The sequence below is a fragment of the Taeniopygia guttata genome, chromosome 2 (genome assembly GCF_048771995.1).
Source record: "Taeniopygia guttata chromosome 2, bTaeGut7.mat, whole genome shotgun sequence".
Lineage (NCBI taxonomy): Eukaryota > Metazoa > Chordata > Aves > Passeriformes > Estrildidae > Taeniopygia > Taeniopygia guttata.
This window is the reverse complement of record NC_133026.1, coordinates 61,940,720-61,968,488: the sequence shown is the minus strand read 5'-3', so window position 1 is coordinate 61,968,488 and position 27,769 is coordinate 61,940,720. Positions and strand designations below refer to the sequence as shown.

At 38.9% G+C, this 27,769-nt stretch overlaps 1 long non-coding RNA gene across 2 annotated transcripts in view; it reads right to left on the bottom strand.

Moving 5' to 3' along the window:
• LOC115493751 (uncharacterized) overlaps nucleotides 1-27,769 on the bottom strand; it is a 47,185-nt gene that overhangs the window by 4,481 nt on the left and 14,935 nt on the right. For both annotated transcript variants that reach the window (XR_012053860.1, XR_012053859.1), the window contains exon 4: nucleotides 7,571-7,692. This is a non-coding gene — a long non-coding RNA (uncharacterized lncRNA). The remainder of the gene's footprint in view (nucleotides 1-7,570; nucleotides 7,693-27,769) is intronic.

Here is a 27,769-nt window from a genome sequence, read left to right as displayed (position 1 = left end):
GCTGGATGGGAACTTACAGGACTGAGCCCTTTGCTGGCACTCAGGACAGAAATTTTCAACAGTGAACAAATTCCTTACATGGAACAAGTTATTATTAATAAAAAGAAATTAAAACCAAACCAAGCCAAAACAAAAAACAACACAAAAAACCAAAAACCACATTTCCTGATAAGTTATCCTGTAAGATAACTTACACCTGTAACACCCTGAGAAGAAGGGGAGCACCTGATGGAATCTACCAGCTGATTTCAGAATATAATTATATACATAAAGTTGAACAACAAGACTTTTAGTTAAGTCATTTGGGAAAAAATCCTGGTTCCATGGAACAAAATGGGCTAAATTTCCATTTTTGACATGGGGCCAGCATTTTGTACATCAAGATAGTCATCCAAAAATATACACTAATTTGGAGATATTGTAACCACACACCTTTGTCCAGGTAGAACTTTCTTAATTCTTTGTCTTTGTCCCTTCTTTTCTGTCCTACAAGTATTGGGGGAAAAAAAAAAAAAAAAAAAAGGTAATAAAAGCTCTTCTATTTAGGAAGGCAGGAAAATCTAAAGGAAGTATAACCACAATATCTCAGGACTCCTGGATATCAAAGGTATTTTCCTGCTTTCCTGTCCAGACCACCATACAATTTCTCTGAATGGAAAAAAAAAAAGATAAAAAAAAAAGATAATAAAAGGTGGGGGGACATTCCTGTGCTCTGACAGTCACCTGGCTGCCCACATGCTCCTGCAGCACTAGTGCAGCAGATGCACAACCAGCACCTGAGCATCTCAGCTGCAGATTTTGGGCCACAGCCCCCTGCATACACCTGCACTGAAATCCTAGCCCACTGCCAGGCTGCTTTCAAACCAGCACTGACTTTGGCAGAAGCAGAGAATGATCAGAAGCAGTTTTCACCTTGTGTGTTCTGTATGTTTGTAATTTTGTGCATTTACATGGAACATTTCTATACAAGTTCTCTTTTCTTCAGCAAGAGGCATACCCATGTATTTGAGCCTGGGGAGAAAGAGAAACCTCTTGTTGAGGTCGATGTTTTATTATTTTTGTTTTCCTTTAAGTCTCCCAGCATAAAATCTAAATTGAGAAAATTAAAATTTGGGAGTGGGGTCTGACTTTCCATTTATGGTAAACTTAATTTTCACAATAGCCATCAAGAATGAAATAATTTTACCTTATTTTTCCATAGTAAATAGCTGTGGACTTATTTCAAATCCAGTCCAGGAGCTGAAGATCTAGTAGGAGAAATAGATGAAAAACTAACAGACAGGTTTTGTAGGTTTTGTTTGTGAAATCATTAATGAAAGCACAGCCCTTTTGCTGAATTTACCTACTTTGTTGCTATCAGATATATCACTATGCCTTTCTCCTCTCTCAAGATAAATCACCATAGCAAAAGACCTCTATAAAAAAACTAGCTCAAAAAGAAGTGTGGTAAAAAACAGAGGAGGAATTAGGCAAGCATTCTTCTGCAAATTATAAGAACTTCTCATGAACATAACTATTGTTTATTTGATTTACATTCTGTTTAATCTTTCTGGTTTTCAAAGACCACCAGAGGGAGCCCAAAACCTCTCATAAATATAAGTGTTGGAGTCAGCAATGAAAAAATTGGAGTAAGAATTAAGCTGTCTTTGAATTTCAAAGGAATACACTAATTGGTCATTCACCAAGATCCACATAGATGCAGAAGTTCTGGACAGTGATGGATGAATCACATAAAACTATTTTAGAAGAATATTTTAAATTTAGTCCTGACAATTAAGAATGCAACCCAATTAAGAATGCAACCCAGAATAGTCTGAGCATGCCAAGAGACACACATTAGAGGTGAGGATGAAATTATGTAGGCGGCCATATACCATACAATACATAATCACTTAGGAATATACTTTTGAGCTCCACTGCTGCATCTGTTTAACACTATCAGGTGCAAAAACCATAAATGAAGTTATTTATGAGATGGAGTCAGGGCTGCTTCTCATGACTGCCACTGTTTACTTCCCTGTAAGTGCTGATGGCTAAGGTAATCCTTAGGGAAAAGCTGATTCTTTGGATAAGAGGGTGAGTAGCACAGTGTCATGATTGCATGACTATCACAGAGAAGCACTTCAAAACCTAGACTGACATATTGTATGGCTTGCTACTGATTTGGCTTTTCATCAGCTGGTCACTGATTGATCCAGCTAAGCATTAGCTTGACTAGAAAACAAAATAAATAAGGGACTATGTGGATGGTACAAGTAGACTTACTGGTCCACTCTTAGCAGAGAAAGCTAAAAATGTCAAGCATAAGTTGTGATTTCTTGCTACAATTACCTTATATGAAGGTTCTTCCAGAAGGTTGAAAAGCATCTGACTAAAACAAAAGTATACCATAGGAAAAGCCCAGAAAGTTTGCCATGATGATACAGGAAATGGCTTTTAATTTGTTTCCCTTTTCCAGGTCAGTATTTTCAGGATACACGTCCTAGTTTTATAGATATTGAAAAAAAATAAAAGTTTAATTTGCAGAAAAGCCTAAGAGGAAGATGGACAAAGAATAAGATCTGATAGCAGGACCTGACATATGAAAACACTGTTTCTTTGAATAGCCAAGTGAAATTAATGAAGATTAGATGAGCTCCATTCGCTGTAGCCAAGAACTGATTCTTTACCTTTATTAGCTCTCAGGGAAGGCTCTACAACATACTCCTTTTTATTTTTGGCATAGAAGGAAAAACATCTTTGAGCACCCTGGTCTAATGGAAAGTGTCCCTGACCATGGCAGCGGTGTTGAGACTAGATAATCTTTAAGGTCCTTTTCAAGTCAAACAATGCTGCGATTCTGTGATAATGTATACTTCATTCCCTTGATGAATTGTCACAGGTTTTAATTGCAACATTTTTCAAACCAAACTTCAACCCTGGTTCTGGAGGTGCACATGAATATAATTGCCCACAGCTTTTACAGATGTAGCTATGGAGCATAATTTTCATATAGTACAGCAAATCTTTCCACTTGTTTCACTCCTGTGACCTCGCCAATGGAGGAAATAGTTCTTTCCCAGTTTTAGCTCTGTAGTGCTCTGGGGAAGAAGTTGCTTTAAACAACTCAAGAAGTGCTTGACTAATATGCAGTTCTGTTTACATGCATATTACAAATAGACTGGTCAATGCCATAAAGCAAAAGCCAGTAAAACTTGGATTTGTAATATTCCTGCAGTGCACATCTTGACTACACCAGTGACTTCTGTGACACTACTGATCTCAACAAAAAAAGGGTCTAATTCAAAAAGGGTCTAAAATGAGCACTCTATATGATCCTACCTTACTTGGTCCATAGGATAACTCATTAAAGATGCTTAAATAAATAATAAATAAAAGGAACAAAAGGTAACATCATGTTATCTCTGGTTCACTTCCTTTAGGAGACACAGGACAGAATTGCAGCCAGTTTATTATTTGAGTACTCTGCAGATGAGGGATCAAGTAGAGATCAGTTAATTAAAAAAAAAGAGGATATTATTAGAACATCATCATTAAGGGGGGAAATTGTTTGAAAGCCAGGAAATTCCTTGTTTAGTGTTCACAAAGACCTGACTGCTTGAGCTTCCTCATTAGGAGAGAAAACTTACTCTACCAGAGGGCACACAGATTACAAGGTGCAGAAGAGGACGAAGGAAAAATGCTCATGCTTGCATTAGGTAGAAAAGGGCATCAGTGGAGACTAAGTCCACCCGACAAAGCTTTCTGCAAGGGACCAGTGCAAAACCCCCAAACATGACTCTTGTGTCACACCTCTGAAGAAACCCCATAAAACTCAACCTACATTTGCTCTTACTGCTTTAATGTGACAAAAGATAGCAATTTGCAAAATGGAAAACCAGGGCAAAAATCTCATGTTTTTTATGCAAATTGCAGACACCCTTCCTCGCCTCAGACCATCCCCAGAAGGGCTGCATCCAACCTGCTGGAATGCCACAGCAGGTTGTGGTGTGCTCTTGCAGGTGGGGAATGCAGGGTGGCCACCCCAGGGTGGGCATGCAGGGGCTGCAGGCACAGTGGTCGGCACCTTGCAGGGCCCAACAGTGCTCTGCTGACTGGGACAGCAGCTGGAGTCACCTCTAAGGTACAGGCATAGTGCAGCCAGGCACGCTGGTGAGCCTGAGAGCCGGCTGTGGTGGGATGCATTAAAAATCCCGTGCCCAAGAGGCAAGTGTAGGACTGTAGCTGTTTCTGAAACTCGGCTTCCCCAGCCTTAGGCTCCTTCCTCACCCCCATTCCCACGACTCGGCACAGTTGGGGATCTCTTCTGCTGCCTCAGCCGGCTGTCACTCCCTGGCCATCTCTCTTTGAGCCCATGAGTCACTTCCTCTCCTCAGATCCCACCTTTCAAAACTTCCTTTTTCCTTTTTGGGGCTATGTGTCTGAAAGCCTTTTCTGAAAGAGGGCATTGGGCTTACCATGGACAAAAGCACTTCTGGGAAGCAGCATGTTCGTCTGTCTGAGGACACATAGACACAAGATTTTACAGTCACATTCCCGTGGTCCCCATGGTGCTGGCATGCACAGCTCCACACTGACCTCCTCCAGTTCTCTGCCCTGACACACTTCAGCTGTGGGGGGCTGGAAGAGGGCTTCTTGCCCCATACCTTGCCTGCAGGTGTGCATAGACAGAGGGAAGAGGAGAGAAAGAGAGGCCCAGCTCACCCCAGTTTTCTTTGCTGGCACCAGCTGCTGCCTCTTGTTCACAGAGCAGCAGCCCTGGTGTTCACTCATAGCTGGAGAGAAAGCAAGAAAGTAAACCAAAAATCCTTTAACTTAAAAAAGTTCCTTTCTTTTATCCTTTTTTTTTTTTTTTTAATCTGTTGTGAATTCAGACTTAATGTTTTTATCTACAGCTATGAAGGTTAGAGATCTGTTTCTTGGAGAACAACAGTGAACCCTTCTAAAATAAGTGACAGTGTCAGAAACTCCTCTAGCAAGCCAGTAGTGCCACACCCTGTGAAGCTCCCAGGTCTTCATGATACACCCCTTGTGTGGGATGCAGAGTTTATGTGTTCCTACCCCTCATAGGCAATGGATACCAGGAAATTTAAAGGGATGTGAGTGGAGAGGTGTGTGGGGGAGACCTGTCAGGCTTTGTGTGGTAGTTCAAGCACAACTTGTTCCCTTGGAGATTTCTGTGCTACCAGCAAGGTAATCTTATTGGCTAACAACTTAACCTGCAGGTACAGAGGCCAAATTCTGCCTGCACTTAGAAATTCATGGTGAAGCTGTTAGTTTACTATCCTATTTTTCACTGTATTTTCAGGATTGTACTGTTGAATGAGAGTGTTTTGACTTATTTAGCCTTCAAACTACTTGAAAAGATGGTGTTTTTTTTTCTCCAGGACCTCTGAGGACTGTTTTGCCTACCTGTAAGGCTGTTATTGCTTCTTTGCCATGTGGTAAAGAACCATTTACTATTAGGACAGGAAAAAAACATAAATTTTGCATAAAAAGATTAATAAATTATCATAAAGTCAAAATAGGAACACACTCCCTTTCAACAACACTTCCAAAATGTTTTTTATATTCACAGGATTTTTAAAAGACAAAACCCACAAAATTCATCTTAGCCCAAAGTCTAAATAAAAATTTATTTTTCAGATGCAACTTTTTTCCAACACTGTGTTGCTGTAAATTTCTTATCAAAAAGTAACAAAGAAATGGATTTCTCTTTTCAGATCAAGAGAGAAGCTTTGGTAATGGCCATATTCATTCATCTTTCCATTCCAAACATCATCCATCATGCCTTACATCCCTTACACCAGACTGCGGAAAACATACCACAAATTCTACTTGGAATAGCAATGCATCTTGGACAAAGCTGACTAAATTCAAAATTAAGTTTTCAACAACTGCATGTTAAAAAGAAAATCAGTGAAAGAAAAACAGCGAGCTCTACTGAACAAATATCCCACAGTTAAAAAAAATATGTTTTGATCGATGAAGGAAAAAGCCATGACATTTTAGGTGGCTTAAAAGAAATTTCAAGGATCTTATTAAAAATAAAATTGGCATTCGATTAAAATAGAGTTATCCCAAGAGATAACTGGAATATACTGGGAAACAAGGCCACAGTCTGGCTTTTCCCATTTCTCAAAGCAGTTCATTAAAGTTTCTTTTCTCCATCTCATGTCCCCAGTTGAGGGAGTTTACATTCAAGATCATCAACTTTCTTGGTTGTGAAGCAGCTCTAATCCACTTACTTGATCCTCCTGCAATTAATTAATGCCGTGCTAATCCTGTGCTGGCCATGCACAATGTGGAAAACTAAATGTATCACATTATCTACAAGAAAAGTATTCAGGAATCTAGATCTGAATCCAAGACACTTTTACCTCTACAGAAAGGTCAGGATGAAACACTCTATAAGATTTATGATATCTACAAAAACAGCAAGGTAAGCTCTAAGGAGAAGCAATATCTTTCATCAGATCAACTGATCCAGCTGCAAAAAGCAGACAATATTTCAGACACAACTACAGGCAACATCAGAAGTTTAGTTTAGATTAGCCCTGCAGTGACAAAAAAGTCCTTTAGCATTGGAAATTTACACAAATAACCCTTAATAGGGCAATTTTTTAAAACTCTTTATGAAAAACATTTTTGTAGTGTAATTAGAAATAAATTTTCAACTTTTATTTTTATTCGAGCAACCCATAGGAATTTGTATGCTAGAACTAATAATGCTGATGCCTTTATCAAAATTAGTTGTATTTGTAGGATTGGAAGCCTCTGTCCAGTCTCACAGAATTTTAAACTGAGTACATTGATTCCAGAGGGTCGATGGTACTTTTCCAATGACTTAATTTCTATTCTTACAGACAGTATGAATCACATACTTTCATGAGAAAGTGTAGGTCAATGGAATTACTATGGAAAATGCAACTTCCTTTTGACTGAACTTGCCAAGTGAATGTCTTCACTTATAGTACATGAATGCTACTCTAAAGGCATCTTTGCAAAGCAGTACCTCTTTGACAGAAGCAACCTGCTGCTATTCTTTCTTGTATGTGCCTGAGCTTGTTTATCTACTTCCAGTCCTTTATGCAGGCAACAAGACAGCACAAGTGTTGCCATGGGAATATGATGCTTGTGTATGTCATCCTCCCTGAATTTTGTTCTGAATTTCCACTACTGTACATTTTCAGTGGGATTCTTGATTATTTGCACAATTGTAGTTGCCTACTCCTGGACAAGGCCATAACAAGTTCCTCTTCTGTATATATTAGCTACCATTGCTGTACTCTATGCTATTTTATTTCTCTTTTACATATAGAAAGAGGAGTGCAGTGTAAATGTATGGAGACAAAAACAATAGAAGCCATATAAACACTGAGCAGCTCAATGCAATGGTATTGTTTGGTTCACAGACAGCCTCTCCAGTGCAAAGGAAGTGAGGTGTGCCCACACTGAAAAGAAACAGATCCCTTCTGCGTGGCCAGGGCCCTAAGGATTCTGCTTGTGAGGCTGCTGGTGCTCATGCCTTGGGCCCTGGAAGAAAATTGCTGGGACCTTCTTGTCTTACCTCCTTCCTGGGCAAGTGCAGCTTCCTCCTCTCTGGGTGGTCTTTCCAGCAATGGAGGTCTTGTCCTTCTGCGCTGGTGTGACCCAGGAGTGAACTCAGCTCATTAAATGTACTTGCCTTTCCTTTGAAAAAGAAAAGGGTAGAAATAGATAGATCCAAGTTATGACAAAAATGCATTTATATGAAAAAAATAAAGACAGTGCACTTGTTGTAGAAATCAACAGCATTTCACCTCTGTGATACTTCTTTCTTGAGAAGCTGTGCCTGTCAGATCAAGCATTTCAAGACACGTCATTTCCAGAAGAGAGGAGTTAGACACACTTGATCGTGTGCTTCTGTTTATTCTGTGTAAGGGATCTAGGACACCTGTGTTAGTTTTAAAGCTACTACATGTACAGCACTTGACTGCTATATTTTGGCAAGGCCCAGCTGTTATTTCACATGTGTGAACTAAGAAAATACCCAAGGTAAACACAGACTTAGAAGAAGTACCAAAAACATTTACAATAAAGTGCAAGTATAGCCCAGTATGTTAACCTGCTAATATATACAGTGTGCTGGCCCTGATCTATTTCCCTTTAGAGAGGCAAAGGAAAAGAGATGTAACAAAGCCTGTGTGAAGCACCACAACTAGTTACCTGTTTTTTCTCCTAAGGTAGCAGCACCACCCTGAATTGCTTTTCTCTTACTTCTCTTTCCTCACAGTTATTACCAGTCAAGCTTACCCGAATGCAGGCAATGCAGAATATAAACATTTTTTTTCTGTTAATTTTGCACATCTGACAGAATTTAATTTAAAAATCACTTTAAATCCAGATTACTTACATGTGTGCACATGCTCACACTCCCCCTCTACATACACAATGTTAAAAGGACATTACAGATGATAATTTATTTTTCTCTGCTCTTGCTGCATTTCATAATATCCCTTCTCTCTTGAAATACTGCCAGAGAAGATTGTCTTTAATAGACTTCAATGGTGTCAAAAGAACCTCAGGAAATGAGGACTGAGGTGAACCTAAGGTCCACTGTGTACCACCAGGAGTCTGATTATACACACTGCTTTGTACAGGAGGCAAAGATCTGCACCCCTGATGTCTTGCCTTCAAAATCCAGTATTCTGTCCACTTTCTGTCTCCTCTAATTAAAGCCCATTATTTTGACCTGCTTGGTTTCTTGTCCAGAAGTGATGTTCTTTTACAATCTCCTCTTGCTCACGCTCAGTTTTGAGTTATGTCTCAGAAACTCTTAGATTTCATTAGAAATGCGTTTTACTAGAAAAAGAGGGCTACTTTATTTCCATCATTTCCTGTATGTGGGTCACATCCTTGTAAGTACAGTCATCATCTCTGTAAATACTATCCTTAGAGGTAAGCTTTCCAGCTGCCTCCTGACATGTCCTGACGTAACCACCCTGTAGTCTGTGAGCCAAATCTTCTGTGGGGCAAACAAATAAAAAAATGAGCTATTGATTCAAATTAAATGAGTCAAACAAGGAATTTCCAGGCAGCAACCTGAACCCAGATTAATGTTTCCTAATTTATTTAAGCCCAGAGCCTGGCAGATATGAAAAGCTGTAGTAAAAAATCTTAGCTCTTCATTAGTGACAAGACTAAATTTTTTAATGTGATTTCAGCCCTTTGTGTATGCAGGATCAGCTCAAGAACCAAAGGACCATTTCCAAGTGTTTTAGCTCTCACTTGTTTAATTAGTTCCTGATGTAAATGAGACCTGTTCTGATGAAGTTATGCAAGCTTGCTTTGTAATAACCACATGCCATTTTGTGATTAACTAATTTCTTGCTCAAAAGCTTTCAGAAGTAAAAGACAAGCATTGTATTTGTCCCATGTTTGACATGGCAACTTTCAATTGAAATATCATGACCTCTAATTATAGGTGCTTCAAACTCAGTAATGTTTTGCTTACATCACTCACTACTTCCATTCATCATAATCCAGGATTGCTCTAGTTCACTCAGCAGTAATTCTAGCTGGCTTTCATCATTCCCATGGAAAACATATACGAACAATTAAATCTCTCAGCAGAAGGAATCAAACTCATCTGGAGATTTATGAAAGCATTGCAAGAAAAAATCATGTATATATTTATGTGAACAACAGCAATGAATAATTATGTAAGTATCTGATAACAATACGGCTCATTTTATCAATGGCGAAACACTGATTTGGTTTGATTCTGGAGAACTTGCTGCATAACCTGAAAAGAAGGAGAGGCAGAGGAAAGACAAGAAAAAGGTTTATGTGCTTATCAATAGAAGTTCATAGAAAGACCCCTATCCAGTGCAATCTAGAAAACATTAATTTACTATAGTTATATAACCATGAAATATTTAAGTATATATTTAGAAACAACAAAGTACATCCCATTACTTTAAGACAAGGAGAGCAGGTGCCCAAGGCAGAGAAAATTTTGCCTTACTCATTTCTTATCCTTACAGGTTTGTGAATGCTGACCTCTGATCAACAATCTGCATTGTCCATTCTGCTCCACCTGCTCTGATGACTTGTTTGAAGCCCCGCAGAAAATTTGTGTGAGGGCAGGCAATGAAGAAAGGTCTCCCTGCCCCATGATGTAACCATGAGATCACTCTTCTATGTAAGAGCCTGAAGATATCACAATATCAGGTGAGAGGCACTTTCATAGCTTTCCATGTATTTTAGTCAACATAGCTTTGTAATACTAGAGAACAAGCAGTAAGCATAATGGTTTGAGGGCTGATAGCTCTTCATGAAATATTCACATCAGGTTTATACTGACTTAAGGTTGTCTTTACAAGCTCCCAATGTGTCCTTCCAAGCCTTTAAAGAAAGAAATTAAGTTTAGCATTAACTTCCTAAAGACTACAGTTGTGTTTTTATAAAGAGGGAACATAACTGATGGATAGCTCTCTATGTGTAAATAATGTTAGTAATTGTTAGTTGTGCTCATTTTGTATATCCACATGCAACATGAAGTAAAAGAAACATGAGAAAAGAGGTGAAACATGAAGTAAAAAGAACAAAATAAAAGAGAACAGAGCTCCAGAAAGAAATTGGCAAAGTTGCAAGATGTAAAAAATCACTCTACAATACAGGGCATACACAATAAAATAGCAAAACAAGATTTGATCAAGCTAGTGCACAGGTCTCTGTCCTATAGACTTCTATACAAAACAAATCCTTGTGATGTGGTTTCCCCTCATGGTAGAAATTTTTATAACTCACCAGCAAAAGACATTTTGGTGTAAAAAGGTGATACTTAGAGTCACAGAATGATTTAAACCTTCAGAGGCAGGGCCAATGTTAGGTCAGATTTAGTGTTTGCTCCTGAAGTTCCTAAATCAGGGAACACAGGTTTATTTTAATTCTATCCTTAGATAATCTGTCAGTACTTCAATTACAGCATATACAAAACAACTGAAAATGGATAAACAGCTTAGCCCTCTTTGGGCTCCCAGTGGTCCTTCCATTGACTTCCAGGATTGTTCATCATTTGCTCTTTCTGACGCTACAATGTTCCTACAGTTAATGATATATTATCCATGCTTTGATCCTTCTAGCTTACAGACATAATGGCTGAGAAAGAGGAATTTACTTTAATTTTCTGCTTTGCATGACATGACAAAAAGATGCCTCCAAGGACAAGTAGGCACTAAGAGAAAGCTGTTTTGGAGATACAAAGCCTTATAAGGACCTTTTCAAGGAGTGAGATCCATGCGGAACTATCAGTGGGAGAGATTAGCACTGAGTAGAGCAGAACAGGGATTATGAGTTAGGAAAAGAAAGTGCAGAGCCTTAAAAGAAACAATCTATCTTTATTGCCTTTTAAATCAATTAGGGAGCAGACCACCAGCATTTCTACATCCTGCTTTTGCTCATGGTACTCATAGATTATGGAAATGTTGACATTTCACTTATACTTGATAAGACTATTTCTTTTTAAAAAGGACATTATTTTTAGATGCGTTGCTTTTTTTAAGTAGTGTTGTTGCAATGATGGTCTAAGGGTAAAACCAAGGCCAGATGTGTACAGAGAGGTATTGTCTTTTATTAAACTAAAACAGTTGAAAAAATAGACAAGATTTAGAACATGCCATCACTCTTCTGGTAAAAGGAATAAAACATCCTCAATTGCATCTAGCTAAACTGTGGAGATGAAGTACAAGGTGACAGTCAATGGCCTTGTTCAGGCTTACTGGGAGAAAGAAGCATGCAACCTGTCTATCATCTGCACTGTTCAAGAGGAGCACCCTGACTGTGATGAGTTTGGGGATTGATGTCCCCAGAGACTGTAAGGAACAGGACTGTTTTCTGAGTCTCATGTGTGACAAGCTGCTTTTGACAGTATTTTTATACCTGCAGTGGGAAGTTAGGAGGCAGAGAGGCATCTTGCTGGCCGATGCACACATTCAGGTTGGATTAATTCTTTGAAAAAAGGAGACCTGGAAGAACAGAATCACTTTTTATAAATCCTTTTTATAAATCCTGCAGATGGCATTGCTCAAGTAAGCATGTTTGAATGTTGCATGAAAAGAAACATATATCTGAATAAAAACTATCCAAGCAAAAAAGCTCCTAACAGCTAGTGTCTTCTACTTTCTAGTATATTTTGCCTTGGATTCAGCTACACTTAGTAACTGTATATAAAACAAAGCTTTGTGTCCTGAAAGCTAACTTCATTGCCTTGCTCTGTAAAAGTCAATAAATAAATAGGAACACTAATAAAAGGTTAGAATTTGGATGAAGAAGTAGAGATTTAATATATGGTACATAAGTCTTAAAAAGAAATACTGTTTGGAGACTATTCTGTTCCCATTCTAGTGTAATTAACAGAGATGTGATCACAAACATTTCACAAGGACACTAATCCAGCAGGCAGTAGAAGCAGTGCTCTCAGTGAGCCAACAATGACTGAAAAAGAAAGTAATGGCAAATGTTGTGCATTAGAAATCAATGCACAAATACTACAGTTCTGCAAAATTACATACCAACTGTGATCAGCCTGGAAATGTGTGGACAAAAAGGGCTAAAACTACAGAGAAACTAATAATGTCAAAAAATTCTCATGTGTTTATATAATGTTAATTTTCTGGAATGCCTACCATCAGAAAAGATGGCATTTTGCAGATGATAAAAAAATACTGATTATGTCATTAGTTTTTAATATTTTTTAGTGTTTGTATCTTGATAGACTGGCATGTGGAGAGATAATTGCAGAGTATTCAGCTTCAGGATGGGAGATGAGCACAGACACTCCTCTCTGGTTCTGGGACCCATCTCATGAGGAGCAATCAAAATGACAATATACACCTGTGGTTTCCCATACAATGAATGAGAAAGAGTTAACAGCACTTGAGAAGGGCTCCATTGGGAACTCTGGCACACTGTTAGTCAGATTTTTTTTAGATCTTGCAAAGTGTCTTAATTCTCCTTTGGCTCATAGGGTAGCTGTTCAGCAATGATTAGGCTGGTCAAAATGTTCTTGAGAGCTTTTTAAAAATTAACATCATATCATCATCTCCACAAAATTAAAAAAAAAAAAAAAAAAGGACATTACTTTTGCTTCAGAGTGTTGAAAATGCTCAGAAACAATAAACAATGATTCTTTTTTCTCAAGGATTATACTTAGGCAATTAGCTTTTTTTTCCTTTAAATCTTTTTAGGTAGATAAAATTATCTTTCTGTAAAATATATACATACATCTATAGTGTGTGTGTATTTATGAATATAATTATAATTTATTAAAATATAAATGTGATTTTTTGGTGTAATTTTTATAATGTTTAATAATGATATGCAGTGTTAAATTATACCCAGCATTTCATGTTCCTCTAAGACAGAGAAAAGATATGGACAAACAGCCAACATATCAGGCCTGTTGCTATTGGTGGTACCTTGAGAAAAATTTTGCTATTTCTGAGGTTGAGGACCTTTCCAGAAGCCAGAGACTTCTGGAGACTGAGGCTACCAGGGCACCCAGTAACCACTGGAAAAGCTCATCCGCCCCATTCAGCCCTCTGCCACAGGGGCCCCCAGCCTGAGGTGAAACCAGACAGCCCTGAAAGGGGGTGTGGAGCAGCACAGTGAGTGATGGAGACAGGCTTCAGTGCTCACCGGCTGCTGCTTTTCTACGGAATCCTTTTCCCTGGGTCATTTCTATTAGCCTTCAGGGATGTATTGTAATGCCAGTGTATGTAAATCGCTACAGAATAAACCACAACTCTGGCATCCTGATTTTGATGAGGACCAGGCTTAAACTCCATCCATTCACACACCTGAAATAATGTGAGCATTTTGTTGCCTGCAATGTAAGTTTTGTCCTCAATTTGATTTGAAAAAAAAACACTCTTGCAGTGAAAATACATGTGCAAGCTAGGCCATGGTGCTGTTCTAGGAGAAATAGAGAATCTGAAAACAAAAAAACCTTTTGCAAGCTAGGAATTATTCCACTTACATATAAAATTCTCTTAGTGGTAGCTTGTCGGTCTGTGAGCTGTTTGTGTGTATGTGGACATGATACCTTGGCATAATAACTGAGTCCAAACACATTTTTATCATATGCTTAGCTGCTGAGGTGATTTATTTTCTGGATGTCGTGGTGGCATTAGCAGGTTAATACTGGGGGTGGCCAAAAAAGGGGTCGTGATGTGATCTCCTAATTACTTGCCTCCTTCCCAAAACTTTCTCAAGTCTGGTGAAATCACAGGATTGCAAGGAGAAAGGTAAGGTTATATCCAGTGAGGCAAGGGAATGTCCAGCCCCAGGGCAAAAAGTGCGCACATTCATCCTGTATCACATGAGTCTGGGAGGGAATGGTGCCAGACCCTCAAGTCATTCTGCTGTACAGCAAGCAGATTACTCTTAATACAAAAAATGTAAACCACGATAAATGGGAGCAGATTTTAGCTATGATAGTCCACGTAGACTTCAATGAGTGAGTTAGTTCTTTGATGGAAATCTGAGCTATTTGCATCATTGACAGATACATTTCTGTTCATATGGCTGATTTTATAAAAAGTGATGATATAAATAAAATGTATAGCTTCTCCAGTTCAGACTCCTGTAAAGAAAACATGTAATTTTTCGTTTTTTTTTTTTGTTTTTTTTTTTTTTTTTTTTTTTAATGAAAAAAGCAGCTCAGGTCTATGATCTTTAACATATATGAGTTTTATTCTATTTACTTCTTCTTTAAAAAGATGTAAAGCAGAAGAAAAATCAAATACCCTAAGTCAGAAAATCAAAAAACCTAGCCAAAAGAAATGTATCTGTCCACTTTTTAGTGAATTAATGCATTGTCCAAAGACCATGTGCTTTGTACATACATAGGTCTTTCTTGCAGAGGTTCCAGCTGTGCAGTGTAGAACCACCTGGAATAACAAAGGAGCCACCGGAATTACTTTTTATGCATATACAGCAGCCAGGATTGGGTCCTAGCTATATACAAGAAAACTTTTGCTTTTGAAGATGTTCCCAGCCAGCAACTCCTTTATGAATAGCAACAGTTGCAATTTAAATACTTGAGTTGTCTCACACATCTGTTTGTGTCCAGCACACTGCCATTGGTTCTCTTGATTAAATTTGCTGCATGACAGGGAAACCCTATGAAAGAAAGTCTGTCCCTAACATTCCAGTTAGATGGTAGAATTTTATACATATTCCTTACTCTTAGCTTTCAGTAGAAATCACATTCTTTGAGTTATGGATAGGTCCGAAAGCTTAAGGGAGCCAAATTCCTGTCCTCCATTACCCAATAGGAAATGGGAAAAATTAAATGTACGCAGAGTGGTGCAGTTAGGCAACATCACATCTGAATCCTCCCCAGTAATTCAACAGAAAGAGTTAGGGGAGGGAACGAATAGGGAAATTACTGTGCTGCAAACCATTTTGCAAGAGTTTTACAAGAGCATAGGCCATTAAATAATGATAGGAAACTTGATTGGTGGCTGGCAGGAATATTAAGTGCATCTATTGTAATACCTGTGTACTTCTAAAATGTTCCAAACCGTACTCCCCCTTTTTTTCCCCTTTACACTCACTATAGTGACAAAGCCACCTTTTTTATTAAGGAAAAAAAAAAGGCATTTAAAATGTCTGTTTCATGCCTTCCAGAGTCAGGGCATTTTTTTTCTACTTTTTAATATGATTAATAACTCTAACAGGTATTTTCAAAGCCAAGCAGCTGGGTTATTGCTCAAGAAACAGCTGTTTCATTGCTAAATATATCCTTATTCCACCAGCCATCAGCTTGCTGAAGCTTTGCTGGTTACTTGCCTTTAAACATTTGCTGATAGTGAGAAAGTCCTGGTACTTAATCATAGCTGGTGCTACAAAAGCCGGAGCTACTTTGAAAAAATAATACACAGAGAAAAACTTTGGCAGAAGGCTTTTTTCTTTGAGGGTGGGGAGGGTTTTTTTAGTTTCAATGCCACACATTAGGTTGCAACCAGATGTTCACGTTATAGATCCTGCTTGGATTTAAAAAAAAACCACACACACAAAAAAAACCCCTTTTCATTCAAAAATGTCAATATCGTTTAACAGCAAATGTAATATAATTACAGTATTCAATAAACATTTAACAAGACACAGACATTTTCTGCAAGAAAATATTACTAGAGTGAGCCTTTTAGCAGTTTAGCAGTTAAATTAGTAATTTCTTTTATAACATCTGGTGAGCAGTCTCTAATTTCTAAAGTTTTGGAACAAAGAGACATTGGGCAGATTTTGAGTTATGAATAATTTGCCAGTTGTTTACCTTTATGCCAATCTAATTCTCCACTGCATAGATGCAATTGAATACATTACAAATGTGTTTTCCATAAAAATCCCTAAAATGCAGGAGGGGGAAGGTAGAGAAGAAGTTCAAGCCACTCTGGCCCTTCATGCCAGTCCCCATCCTCTTCGCCTCTCTCAACATGTGATGGAGCCTCAGTAACCCACTCTGAACTCCCAAAATTCAAGAGTGCCTCTGTTCACTGGCTCAAACCAAAGCAGTTGACCTTAGTAGAAACCTTTCCATAAACTGTGTGTATTTGGGATCAAGTCCAATGAGAAGCCTTCATGGCAAGAGATGTCTCTCAGGAAGTGGGAGAGAGGCAAGGGACCATCTATATGGAGAAGGATGGCCCCAGCCCCCTGCTAATGTGCTTCTGGGCAGCCTGGGGGCACGACCTATGGAGTAGGAAGACTCCTTCCACATGGAGATGTTGCCAAACCAATAAACACTTTGCTGTGCTGAGAGCTTTCCCTGGGTACTGTTACTCCCTAATATCCCAATACTTCTTGCTCCATGTTTTTCCTCACTTGGCTGAAGATCTCGGATGAGTTTGTGGCAATTACCCTCCCCATTGCAGCTCAATGCTTGCCTGCACCACAGCTGCAGGGGCTGCAGTGACACCTCCTCTGCAGGACCTGGGTCAGCCCAGCACATCTGCTGTGCCTACTTCTGTCTACCATGGGAGTTGGATCCATCCTGCATTACATCCTTGGTGCTGCATTACACAATCCTGTGTGTTGGAAGAAGAGCACCGGCAAGTAACAAACCTGCATCCTGTGCACCACAAACCACATGCTGGAAACTGTGATAAGCATTTCTCTAAGCTGTGGATTTCCAGAATACAGCTAATTTATTGCCCCTTATCTTGAATGCATGATAATACAGAAATTACTAAAAATTACTCTTTGTCATCATGTCATCCATCAAAGATACAAGATTTTTGTATGTTTTACATGAAAGGCTTAATTATTAGCCTATATCTAAGTGCCATAATTTTTATTCTTTAATTCCAAAAATTAAACATGCAAGATTTTCCAATGTATATGTTCCATGCATGCTCATAAAACTTCTGGAATTTTTTTCCATAAAAATGATCTTTTAAAATATGCCTCTTGTTTTTTAAAGTATCAAAGTTGAAAGTACAGAAGAAAATCTCTTCTTGTGGGCGCTTTTGTTGTGTGCTGTGGCAAAGTGTGACTGGATCCCATTTGCCTTGTGTTGTCCATTCAGTGACATCAGCTGAAACTGGTGCAAATATAGGCCAGAATTTTATCTGATGTAAACCACAATAGTGAATTTTTAACCCGTCAGATCCTTTCCTTTTTCTGCCTGCTTATTTTTCTTCCCAAAAAAAGTTCAGAGGAGGCAAAAATAAAGCACACATACTTGTGGAGCTTTTGTGCTTTGCTAGATCATCATCTAGTGCACTTCCAGTTCCCCTGCAGGTCATGCAAACATAAACAGTCCTTAAAGAGGAAAGAGAGAGAAAAGAAGAAACAGAAGCTTAAGCTAGGCTTTGTTTTGCTCTCAGTAACTCACTTCCACATGTGAGAAGTGAACAATATTTTCTTCTATAGCCTTAAACCCCAAAGCAAAGCTACATAGCAGAAAGAAATAACATGTTTGCAAACACCAAGCAGCATCAGAAATTAGAGGCAGTGCAAACCATTTTCTCTCCAGAGAGCAAAACCACTTTGGGGCAGTAGGAAAGGGCACCCTGAATTCAAAATCTGTTAAAGCACAGAGGGACTGAAGAGAATTTTGTGCCTTTCATGGTAGAAGATCAGTTGTTTGCAATGGTAAAAGTGCACAGTTTGTCCAAATTCTGCCTCTCTGCAGATGGCTTTTGCTCTAATGACTTTAAACAGCCTTTGTGGCCACTGCAGGTAACACAACTCAGCCTTCTCATGCCTTTAGGAGTGCACCTCAATGCTACCTACTAGGCCAAGAAACAGGAATGCAAATGGAAATAGGCAGAGTCAAGGATAATTAATTCAGTGAGATGAGACATATTGTAATGGAGAAGGTGATTTTTTTGGGGTGGTGACAGTTATGTGAGATCCTTTTTTCTGTCCTTCATGATTTAGCATTTCTGTGCTGCAGAGCAGCAGAGCATGTCTGGGATGTGACTCTCTGTGGTAAGTGCTCCATCCAGCTGCAATATAAACAGAGCTTTTCACGGCACATTCTAAAGCTGTAACATTAAGGAGAATAATGGACGATGCCTTTTGATATCTTTGTGTAAACGAAGAATTTTATTACAGTGAATTACCATGTTAATTTATGAAAAGTAAATAAAACCAAGTGCAAAACTGATTCAATGTATAACCTAACTTTCCTGGTGCCTAATGAGGTGACAGTGATGGAATCAAAACAAATATCTTTATGTTTCATAAATGTAGGGAAAAATACTTCTGTGTTCAATCACCGCCTGGAGTCACTGACAATGCTGGCACACCAACACCACAGGTTTTAAAGTAACTAAAAGTCACTTTGTCTACTGGCTGAGGATACAGGCGAACTCACTGAGGACCACCATGGGTAGTAAGATAACAAGGATGCAGGGAAATGGCAGATAAGGTTGAGAAGCAGTTGGACTATACTACACATAGTATGCTTGGCCCCTGATGTTCCTCCATTCATCTATAAACTATTGCAGAAGTAAAACTGTGTGAAATGCTTCATTACAGAGCACCTCCCTTGGGCCAGAGCTTTCCTTTGACTTCCAAGATTTTTTTGAAAAAATCAAGGTTTTTGGGTTTTTTTGGAAGAAGACATTGAAATCTGGGCCCATGGCAGAAAAAGGCTTACCACTATCCCTAACACATTATCCATCTCCAGGTGGCAAGTTTCTTCCTGTGATGGTATCAACTAGGTGCAGGTGCCCTGATAGGCCAGTTCTCCAGAAAACTGTGATCATGGGAAAAACTGCAACCCAGGGTAAACCTTCAGCAAGAACATTGTCCAGACCTCTCTGGGACAACTTGGATGGATCTTTAGCTATTTACATGTATTCTTTCAGATGCTCAAGGGGTGTGTAGTGTGCTGATGTACTCCCTGCTAGGAGAGCCTGAGGAGACTCCACCATAGCTGCACACTGAAGAGTATTTCTGTGCACAGATAGGAGCTAGCAAACTTGGTTCTTCACAACCATTTTCAGTCCAGTTCCATAAACAGCCATGCAATACAGTGGAAAAACCAATATCCTACCAATTAGTAAACAACATCTGGATAAATTTATTAAGGGTCCAAGAGATGTGACATGAAATCAGCTGAATTCTTATGTCTGTGGATTGGACCTTTATGTTCTTAAAAGCCATTTGGAGAGCAGCCATTTGTGTCTCCTACACCTGTGAACTTTTCCTGGGAAAAAAGACAAAAGGCATAGCCTCCCTAGCAACGCTTTTTCCCCTCTCCTTTTTCACAATAGAAATATTTGCAGTGAAAGTAACTTTTTTTAAATTGAGAAATTTAACAGAGAAACTTGGGTATCCATGGCAGAGTTTGACATGGCAATTCCAATTGCCCTCTACACAGCCAAAGATTAATACCATATCAAAAGCTGTCAGTTGGCAGCAATGACAAAAATAGAGCTGGGAAAGAATCCACTTGTCACTGTCCATACATTTCTTAGTCTGATCAGGGGAATCCACAGTGTTGGCAAGGCTCTAGCAAACAGTCCAGGGCCTTGGAGCCTTGGACTCAATCTCTTCTTAAGCTGCCAAGACATAATCACTCTAACATCCTGGACAGCCTAACCTTGCCTCCTTTTTAATAAGCTCCTATATAAGAAACCATTTATAGATAAAATAAAGGAAAATTATTGTGCTCACTTCATATTCCTGAAGAAGGAAATAGAAGCAAAGTAAATTAAGTCCAATTTGCATGGACTTTTGGACACTCTCAGTTTTGGATATAAGCTGTGGAGCAGACATAGAATGTTGTAGCCTTTATAGTCAATATTTTATTAAATTTTTCCTTGTAAATTTTTGTGTGTCTTTATTGCATTCATTCAATAATGGGAGAACTTTCCTGTAGCTAATTCGTTGCCTTGAAATTTCCCTTCTTGTTAACCTGTGACTGCAGTTGAATGCAAAGAGTGTCTGCCATGCAATACAATAAGGGTAGATTCAGGTACCAAGGTGACTGTATTTTTTATTAAAATACCATTTTATATGCTCAGTTTCCAACTGATTACTACATTTGCAACACCTAATTGCCACCAGTATCTACAAATACTTTGCATTTAATGAAAATATCAAACTACGTTCCTTATTTTGGTTGAAGCAGTAGGTTGTATTACACAGTGTAAAATCCCATTTTATGAAATTTCACAGAAATACAGATATAAATTTGCACTCTCCATTCTTGTTTGAACTTTATACTCTCTATATTGCAGGACTTTAATAATTTTTTCATGGTAAGTCTCAATATATTTCTGTTGCATCAGGGAACTAGGCAGTTCCATTGTGGCTAATTTAAAACCTGTAAATTATCATGGCTACCAACAGAAAGCTTTCTGGCTTTATGAGGTAGGTATCTATTTCATATTTAAAAGCAGTGGTAGATTTGAATCCACTGGTTGCATCTTATATTAAAAATTCTATTAACTTTGTTCATCAACACACCATTAGGGAGCACACAAATTCTCACACTTTTTAAGGCCAGAAAGTAAACACTTTGGTCAGCCAAAGCTGAATTTCCTCATACTCTTCTACATAGATCCTCACCTAATAATGGCTGAATTGGAATTGTTTTAAAGATTTAAGACACTTTGCTGCTTACAAGAGCAAACAAGAAATTAGTTGAGCTATTTGAAGATTTTATTTGAAGACTTGGTTAGAACAAAAATCTGTGTAATCTTTGGTTCTGTCCATCACTCCACAGCTGCATCAGACTTCTGATAAAATCCAGCAAGGATCTGGAGGTCATCTTATGTGCGGCCAAATCATCCACTCCTCAACTATCCTGTTAATACAGCTTTGGACTTGCTTGAGGCAAAGAGCCTTGTCTACATCAGGTATGAAATGGGCTGGTGCTCACAGCCATGTCACCCAGGCTGCAGCCTAATGCAAGGCATGACTCATGGAATTCAGCTTGACTTATAAAGCAAAATCAATGCATAGCAATAGAAACCAAAGGTCATAATTATTCAAAATTAATAGGATGGGCAGATGCCATAAAACTGGGATTTTTAGTGCCCGGAGATATCCTTCACATATCTGCAGTGTGAGTATGAAATTCCATAAGTGATGCCTGACATAACAGCCTATCCACTTTACAGGGACAAAGCTGGAACCCAGCAGCTGAAGCACCTGCAGAGGTGAACCCAAAGGGTCTCAGTTTCCTCCTTATTCAATAAGAATTATTCCTCAAGAAGGCAATGAAACTCCATAATTTGCAGAGACAGAGAGCCTTCCTCCATCTCTTAAGCAAAAAATGAAAAAAACAAATAAGGGCAAAATTGCCAAAAAATAAGCTTTCTAATTCAGTAATTTAGTTTTGGGCCAAATTCTGGGTTACATTCAGGGGACATGACTGGTCAAGTTCATTACTGCAGAAGCACTTGGTATAAAGAGAAGTGTTAAGAGGACATGAAGAATGACTGAAAACACAAAACAAACTCTATCAAACCCTCTAACCTCTACTTTGTGCTTTGGCTGCTTCTCCTGAACAATTTTTCATCTCCATGGGTACAAGTACAGAGTCCTTTCAAAGGCTGCAAACATTTTGCAAAGGGCCCACTAGGAAAAGGTTGTAACATAGCCAGATATATTCACTTCACCCTTCTGATTTAGTGGGAATTGGTCAGAAAGGTCTCATGAAAAATATACAACACTTTCAGATGGAAAAAAAAAAAGGAAAAGAGCTTGGAATACATTGAAAGAAGAAATGAGAATGTGGAAATACAACTGCACTGATCTCTTTGATAACAAATCCAGTAGGAATGTTACTTATCTTTATACATGTGACAGGACTGTGGGATTTCCTTTTCAGCAAGTTCCTTCAAAAATAGGAAACTGTGACATAAAAAATTGGTGCTGCTAATTCAGATGAGGAAGGTTTCCTTACACATATTGTATGTATCTTGGCAACACTGAATGGAAATTAAAAAGAAAAAAAAAAAAAGAATGGGGAGATGCTTTTTGCAGGACACAAATGCAAGTCTGCCATTCCACTGGGTTTAGTTAGTTCTGCAGATTTTCTCTATTAAAATCAAACCCAAACAAAAGACCTAATTCTTCTTTCATTTATACACATATCATGTAAGTCATAAGGCAAATCCACTGAAGCTAGTGTTTGTGAGACTGAAACCAAGTGTTATATGCACAAAAGATGTGCTTAGGTCCTGTGTACCAAATCAGGACTGGGTCTGGAAGTATTTGTGTAATATCAACTCTATATATAAACACCTATTCATTCCTGACTTAGAAGAAAACCTCAGCCCCTCCAAAAAACAGAATAAGATCCTTTCTTTAAGATTGCACAGAATAAATCCATAGAAAAAATATGGGTATTAAGGTGCATTACTAATCTTACTTTCTTCTACATTTCCTGTCTTCTGTTTTCATTTGTTCTTCATTGCTTTAACTGTTGCTCTGCCTTCTCCTTTTCCAGGTGCCAAGTACCTGTCTGATTCAATGAACTTGCATTGATTTTGACTTCTCAAAAATCAGTTTCTTTTGAAGAATTCACACTGACAAAGTTTCTTTTGTGTTCTTATAAAAAAGCCAAACCCAATACTTGTTGAAAATCTGAAAAGCTTTGGGTATGAAAAGTCAAAAAGATTAGGCGTACTGAAAGGCAATAGATATGCATTTCTGCGCTATTTTTTTCCAAGAAAACCTGAAAGAAGGTGGAGATATATATCATGCAATAGGGATTCTTAAGAGTGGACATGTAGTTCCATTGCTAGCTTTTCTGTGACAGTTTGGAGACATGAGTTTCTTTCAATATTAAATATTTTTTTCTTTGTGTATATAGAAACCTTTTCTTTAAGTACTAAAAAAACAACAAAACTAAACTAGCAAAGATCCTATCAGGAAAAGAAAAAAACTGCAGAAGGATTCTAAGTCGCCTTTCGTGCAAGGGTAGCCTGAGATCCAAACCCGCTGAAGACGACGGAGCGGGAAGCGGGAGCGGGCGCCGCGAGCGGCCGCAGGGATGCGGGGCAAGGCGGGAGCGGGAGCGGGAGCGGCCCGGCAGCCAGCAGGGGTCAGCCGAGACCTCCCCAAATCGCGCCCCGCGCCCCCGGGGAGCGGCCGGGACAAGCCATCCCCAGGGCCGGGGATTTGGTACCCTGTTCTGCAGGTATTTCGCAGGCTGCTGCCTGCAGGGAGCACTGACGCATCCTTTTTATTCCCTCTGCATTTATGAAGCGATTCCACTCACAAGGATTACTCTCGCAGCATCCACTCGCAAGAATTTCACTTTGTGCTTTTACTTTTCACTTTGTTTTTTACTTTTTCTCTTTTTTTCATACCTCTACAAAGACATATATCAGGCTGCTACTTCTGGAGCAATCCCACCATCCAGCAAATTGATTCTGTTGGGAATATGTCTCTATTATCCAGAAACTTATTCAGAAGTTATGGATATAGCAAGACAAAAAAGCATTCCAGAAATTATGGATATAGTCATACCAGGTGCCAAATCTGTGCTTTTTTAAAAATTCAGTTCACATGTAGCTTACTTTGTTCCAGATCAAATGCTTCACTGAACTAAAACGAAAAAAGAAACACAGCTAGCCAAACAGCCCGAGATCACAACCCTACAATAACAACCCGGGACACACACACAATAGAAAAGCAAAGCTTCTGCAGCAGCAAGGAAACAGACTTCAGTCTCAAGCTTCCAGGGGGGTTAAAACAACAGCGAGTTAAACGTGCAACTTTGCATAATAAGAAAATATCTCAGTCTTATATTCCACGAGTCAAGAGTCGCAGAATCAGAACTCAAGGATTGTGTGCTGTAACAATCTGCATTACAAATCCTGGGTTTGTCTGCACGTGGAGGGAGATGAGGGTTTGGCAACCCCAATTCAAGGAGAGGACCTGAAATTGGGAAGAATGCTTATGCACACTAGAACCTAGGAAAGTCCCTGAGACAGAAAAATATAAACCAGCATGTATTTAAAGACTTTCCTGAACCACAGCCAGTGTCTGTGGTAATGATTAGAGGACCTTAATGATCAAGCTATTTTAATTAATATTCAGATGGTTTTATTTTTCATGGAAAGAAAATATAAGCTTATAAACATACCCCAACATAAACAGTTTTGCCTTCCATAAATAATTGGGTTTTTGAAGAAGGATTTCTTTCCTAAATTTTTTTTATCAGGACAAATAATAAAATAATACAAACAATGCCTCTGATGATCAAGCAAATTGAAAAAAATAATTAAATTTTAAAATATGAACATTTTTTGCTAATTTTCTGACTGACCATAGAATTGCTTGTCCTTGGAAAAAACAATTCACTTACACATTCTGACCACAATTTAGAACACATACATATTCCCTCCAGCAGGGATACAAACTGTTTTTCTTATTAAATGCAATAGCTCTGTAAATATACTAACACACTTGTAGCATAGTGAACTTTTCCACATTCTACCTTTTTTCCTGCTCTGAGTTATAATGACTACTTACTCTGAATAAAACACTGCTTACTATGCAGCTTGTTTGTACAGGATAAAACAATATCATATTTATCTAAAACACAGTTATAGCTTTATTCTGTCTTAACTAGAAAACCAGTCATATAATTATTTCAGAACTGTTTATGTCAGTGTTGGAGACAACAAAAGATGACCTCTAAATCATGAAGTTCTGTCTCTGTAAGTGCTCATAAAATGATGTAATTCAGAAACATTTCTGTCTGTTCCTCAGGAGCAATGGTTGTGATCTAAATTTGAGTCACACCATGAATACCCAGAATTTGTCAATAGAAGACTGGAAAAAACCACAGCCATAATTCTATCAATGTAGCAGCAATGGCCAACCTAAGGGTAGGATTAGATGGACCAGGCATTGATTCGCCAAGACTGGACATAAATTCAAAGCTAATCACACTAAGTAGATTAAAGAGTGGGGTGACACTATATGTTAAAGTTACAGTGAACTGAAGGTAATATTTGCAAATTCAGATTTTTTCCAATAGCCATTCCCCATTTGACACATACATATGTGTGCAGATGTTTTTGTGCTACACAGCTGTAGAAATACAGGCAGTGAATTTCCAGGAGGAGAATATGACCTTCAGGTTTCTTGTCCCCTGCAGAAAATGTGGGCAGACAAGACAAGCTCTCTAACATCCTTGGAGCACTGCCATAAATCTTTGATTCTAGTAACAATGTTGAGAAACCAAGGTCTAGATGGCATTTTCCTATAAGTTACTGAGCCAGTTCAGTGGGGTTGTGCCAATTAACACCAGCATGTGGGTTCCCTCAAACATGTTCCAAGTCAGAGTGCTATTTTTCATACAGACACTGCCTTTTTCCACCAAAGGCAAGGGACCATGACCAGAATACTTTTAGAAGGATGTGTTTCATGGGAAGTTTCAAACATTTTTTGGGAAACCTTGTTTGCATAGGAAGTGGCTCAAAGTTAAGGAACTTTTCAAATAAAATTCAGCAGACTTGAGGAGTTTTGGAGGACTTAAGTCAGAGTAGAAACTTGTGTCAGAGCAAGATTTCAACAAGACTGCTGTGCACAGGGTTTGTAACAGGGTTCAGAGGCAGCTGAACGGTTGAAGAAGGAAGTTTGTTTTTTTTTTATTTTAACTGCTTGGTCACAGCAGCACTGCTGGGGAGGAGCACATCCTATCTGCTGCCTGCGATGTGCCTCTCTTCCCAAACATGGCACAAAACATGTCAGTCGCTACTGGCAAAAATGATGAGTTTTTTCTTCTACTGGAGAATTCTGTTGTCTCTTCTACACACTTCTCTGCTTCCAACTCCCTTACACCTTCCCTCTCAGACTCCAGCTCTCTTAACCCTTCCTTCGACACCCAGAAGTGCTTCTGTTCCTTGTAGTAATACTTTCTCATCATAGCTCATTGCAAAAAAGAGGTGGTGAGGAAAGAGGAATTGCAAACACACCTATGAAGCTTTTAAAGATAAAAAATCTCAAAAATGTCAGCCAATTGTACCTTCCTTTTTGCTCAAGGCAACAGCTCAGCTTTTATGAAGCAGGAGAAGTGCACAGCTCAACAACTGCAATGCCTGCACATACAAATACAAATATATATACACACTTGTGTGTGTGGATATTTTTTTAAAAAGCTGCTGCCTTGCTTTCCTCCCTTCCTTTTCTGCTGTCAGTGCTCCTAGATATGTTCCTTGAAAAGCCCTGTTTCAGACTGACCTCTGCTTCCCAGCATCCTGACAAAAGAAACCCTGCCTGGTGGCTTCCCAGAGCTGGAGTAAGGAGTTGTGCCTCCCTCCAGACAATCCAGGTGCTTGGAAAGCAAGCTGGCACTAGTGTTTAGAGATCCTGTTCATAGGGCTGAAGCAAAGGTCCCTAACAAAGAGGACACGGTGACTGCTGGAATGTTTCCTGCATTAAAATTGCTGCCCAAGAATCCCAGCAAGAGATCTATCTACAGCAAATGAGAAAAAAACCCAAAAACAACCAAGAGCTAAACGATGAGAGTCAAAGGCATGCAGCATCCATGTGAGCATGGTTATTGAGAGAGATAGCAAAGCCACGCTGCTACTGGAGCAAGAAGCAACTCCAAGGGACTTAACAGCTGTCAGTGCAACAAGTTGGGAAGTTCTGCCAGGCAGCCAGATGATGTTAGGGTAATGTATCCAGTACAGCTCAACATCAGGGACCCTTGGTTGCCACTGAAATGTAGGAAAGCACTGTGCTATTATGGACAAAAGGCTTTTGGGGCTGTACGCACCCCACCCTTCTTTTCAAATAATTGGGAAAAATTCTTGGAACTGTGGGGTGCTAGAAGGGATAAGCCATGTAATACAACTGAAGAGTAACCTCAGCAATTTATTTATATATTTACAAAAAAACATATGTATCTTATTAGAGCTTTTTATTATAAGAGCATTGTTTGAGACCTGGGAAATATATACTGAAATTAAACCACTGGATATTATATTTATACTATGATATATATGTGGGAGGGAGGGGGAGTTTTCTTATAGGTGATAACTCTGAACCAGCTCCCAGTTGCATCCAGGCAAAACTGCCATTAGCATTAATAGAAGGAGAATCTGACCTGGTAAGAGTCAGTCAGACTTCCTCTGAACTCAGCGGGGCCTGAGTGAAGTCCAAAGGATGACTCGGCTCGTGGAAGCTCATTCAAACCCACTTTTCCTGAATATGATCATAAATCACTTGCTCTCCTAGGTCAGCTTCAAGGAAATTTGTATCCTCTTATGCTTATTTGTGTCTGGCTGAAACC